Consider the following 4245-nt stretch of genomic DNA (forward strand, 5'->3'; position numbering starts at 1 on the left):
GCAGTGAAGTGTGGGAAAATCTCTTCTGGATTCAAATTCACTGCACATGAATTGTGGAAAAAGAGAGAGAGGAAAATAATCTCCCAGAGACACTGAGGTATAACAAGAGTGATATTATACAGACACTGGCATTCAGAGAGTAAACAGCATGAAAGAAACAGCACATGTTTGTGCACAAAGAAGAGTCAATGGAGTGTAAAGGGTGTAAGTGGATTAAAGTGTCCACAGATGCAGAGCAGACACAGAGGAAGTTTCCTTTAATGCAGGAACAGTCAGTGTTAGGCAAGGCAGGGAAATGTATTCATAAAGCACCACTCAAAGAGGCAGTTTCAATGTGCTTTACACACATTTAAACTTTCAAAGGAGTTGAAAACACTGTCGATGACTGAATAAAAGAAAGTGTGAATACTTCTATCAGAGCTGTCCAAACTTTTTGCCTTTGGGTCGCAAACACCTTTTGTTAAGATTCAAAACTGTCTGAACATCCCAAAAGTTCCCTTTAATTTACCTCCTGCACAAACTCTAATGAATGATAAGGACTCCTACATGTTCAAAGAGCATTTTTACTTCACAAAATGAAAGAGCATAAACAGCCATGTATATTATTCATTTGTTTTTGTTTTTTGCTAGAAACATCTGGCGGGCCAAGCCAAACCTCATGGTGGGCCAGCTCTGATTTACACACACCTGGAGGCAAACCTGAGGTGGAAAGTGGGAAAAAAAGACAAAAACAAGACAAAAGCAGTGAACAAGAAAGAATATTTTTGGATTTCTTGATGGACCAAAGATGAGTTAGTAAGCTGTCAGTTTTGCTTCTGGTATTTCATGGTGCATTTATTTTGACACTTTAAGACAATTAATCAACTGCAAACATGACAATGACAAAACAACACAACAAAAATTATTCATAGCTGAGAATTATTGTATGTAAAAACAAATTTTAATGTCATTTAAAGGAGCCACAGACGAGTATCTGAAGTGAATAAACTCCAGCTCTTTTTCTATCTGACACTGAAACGTGTTATATGAAGCCACAGCTGATAAGTGTGAGACAAAGACGAGCCAATATATCCAGATAAACAAATGCTCTTTAAGGGGCTGGCTGAGGGTGAAAAAGAGGGGAGTGCTGTCTAGACGCTTTATTGCCCCAATAAGAAACTATGCTTGAATACACTGTTTCTTCCACATTCAATCTAAACAAGTCAAACTGTGTGCGCTCGTAAAACTGCAGTTGTGGGAACTGGAGGGATATCGGCTACATGAGCTTTTTGGAAATTAAGCAATAAGGCTCAAATAACAACAAAACAGAGCAGAGATGTACAAGATAAGTTCACTTGGAATGAAATTCAGTTTTCACCTTGACACACACACACACAATCAGTGGAGACAACGATTATGTGAGAGAATAGAAATCCATCTTGCTGTTTCATACTTGTTCTGTAAAGAGCAATAAAGCACACAGACAGATGGATTCTTGGCTTCTTGCCCCCCCCCAGCACACACACACACACACACACACACACACACACACACACGCACACACACACACACACACACACACCCTGCCTTTTGTTAAAGTGATCGCTGTTTCTGAGCTGCACAGAAAGCATAACATGCACTGTGTCCTTGACCGGGTCGTGGATCTGACAATAGTGACTCTGCGCTGGTCTCAGATGAAAGGCCTCATAAATGGCCATCAGGGCGGTTTGAAAGCAGCCTCTACGAGCATTTTCTATATCCTGAGCCTTTTCCGAATCTCTCCGGAGTCAACACGGGAGGAGGCTGCGAGATGGAGACACATTATGCTTCTCAGATGTGTCATTTGCCGAGCTTTACGACGACCTTGCGGTGGACAAACAATAACGGCCCGACACTTGCTGAGGAATTGTGAATTGAACATGTGTTTTTTAGGACTCAGTAAAAGATGAAAGGCGCAGAGCGACTTGGGAAGGATGAGCTGTCTCACACGAGTGTGACCGACAGTGCTGCTGTCAAAACAAGGCCAGGTTCTCTGAAAACAGCCTGCTGTAGTCCTGCTGCACTGACCTTCACTGTTTAACACATAAGAACACCATTTAGTGACGTCACAACTATCTAGAAAGCCAGTCCAGTACGGAGCTTCGACGAGCATCATACGGACACCTGAACCCTCACAGCACACATGCAGGGAAAATGCGCCTTCAGTGAAGAAGGAGACGTCTTATGTCAGTATTTATACAGCAGCTTTGCATCCTATTGGGTCTTCAAACATTTCTGGAATCAGAAAACTTCAAACAGTTTATGATGTAATGTGTGTGCAAAATGTACCAGGAAACCCTTTCGTCGTTCCTGATGACGTATCAGTCTAAACCTGAGCTCCTCGCATCGAATCACGTGCTTGACGAGTCTTGGATTGCAAATAATTAACAGTCTATGGGGGAAACTCAACAACAAAACTGCATTTTCCTGCACGCGGAGCTGAAAACACAGCCAGGCGGCTCATTTCTCACCCTTCCAGATGCACTCCCTCAAACGGCGGGACCCTGCTGTAGTCTTTCAGTGGTTGACCAGCTTCTTGGTCATGGACATCAGTGTATTTGCCATATCCTGTTTTATTATTTTATCCTCCGCTGGCTTTCTTCAGGTGCCCCTTAAAACATTTCCTCCCTTGTAGTGATAAATAACGACATTAAACTCTCACAAAGGACAAAGGGGAAAGTTTTTTCTTACTCATGCAAGACTTGATTCCCGTGTAAAGTAACGCTGAGGATAGTCAAACACAAATGAAAACAGCCCAGGTGACCTTTAGTTGCTTAGGCTACCTCGGCCCTGTGTTTTTTTCCATTCATATTAGTCATATCACAGCATAAGCTCTGCTCGCAGGCAATCAATGCCCCCTTTTCTATGACAGCGCTGTTAAGACTGTGCAGAAATTTTCCCTGCCACCCTTTGTCCTCAGTGATTGTACAATCATCTGAACATGGCATTATCTAGCAAATACAAGTATAGAGGCTCATGGCAATTACTATAGTGTCAGACTGTTTTCATTATTGATCAGCAAACAGCCTTTCAAATGTCCTCCTTTTCATGAACACATGTATTTAGTTCTTTTGTTTGGTAACATCAGCCTAGAATAGAGACTGAGGGCATTGAGGTGAAAGGTATTGGATGTTTGTCTGTTGTACCAATATTGTTTTTCCCCCATTGAATGTTGCTCTTTTGGAAAGCATATGAGTTATACAGCATGCGACAAATTTACATGTACAGTGATTATATAGAGCAGATTTTCTGGAATAGATTAAAAAGCTTGCTTGTTGTTGAGCCTCACTGTGTGCAGTGATGTATGGACTAAAATGCTGTTTTCACGTTTATCTGCTGAGGGATGAAAGTTCCTCTGAGCTCACTTTAGAAGATTAAGATGTGATCGTAGGAGCAGGATTTTCTGACATTACTTTGGAAGCCAAGATACAATTTATGTGACGTGGAAACCTCCAGCACACATATGCTACTAATGAATAAAACAAACCAAAAAAAAATCATCAGATTTGCAGATTGTGGATTTTAAATGCCAATTTGAGAATTTCTAACTTGCTAATTTAACTTTTTGTATAAAAAAAACTACATTAGACGTACATTATTATCATGCTCTGACCGCAGCACAATCTGACAAATTAAAAAAACCACACACACTCATTTGCATGTTAAGAGCTCAGGCGGAAATGGTTGTAACACCTGGGTGAAACAGGAAGTATAAATGACCGTGTCTTTAAACTGGATCTGTGCCTTCAGAGATAACAAGAAGACTGCTTATTTGTCTCACACCATTGACTCAGAGGTTGGGAGTTGGGGCTGGAGGAAATTATGTGAGCAGCATTCCACAAACAACCTCCGCTCCGGTCAGCAACACTTGGTTTAGGATTATAATTCCTGTCGAGATCATTGTAACCGCTGTTTATCTGTCATTTTCTTACAGGTGATGACATGAGGGAAGAAAGCCAGCGTGTGTTTTTTAAGGTAATATCCTGCTCAGCACTGAGTGTGTGATCTGTGTGTGTGTGTGTGTGTGTGAGTGTGTCGCTGGTGCAGGGCTGGCGGGTGAGGGGAGAGATCAGTGGCCCACACATGGCTGTAATTTAATGGAGAATTGCCCAGTGGTTCCTGTGCAGAGGTAAACACACCAATAGTCAGGCTTTTGTTATTGCATGACTATGACAACCGCCTCCATCAATAAACAATAGAGTGTTGGGGGGTGGTGGTGTGTGTGTG

The sequence above is a fragment of the Chaetodon auriga genome, chromosome 10 (genome assembly GCF_051107435.1).
Source record: "Chaetodon auriga isolate fChaAug3 chromosome 10, fChaAug3.hap1, whole genome shotgun sequence".
Lineage (NCBI taxonomy): Eukaryota > Metazoa > Chordata > Actinopteri > Chaetodontiformes > Chaetodontidae > Chaetodon > Chaetodon auriga.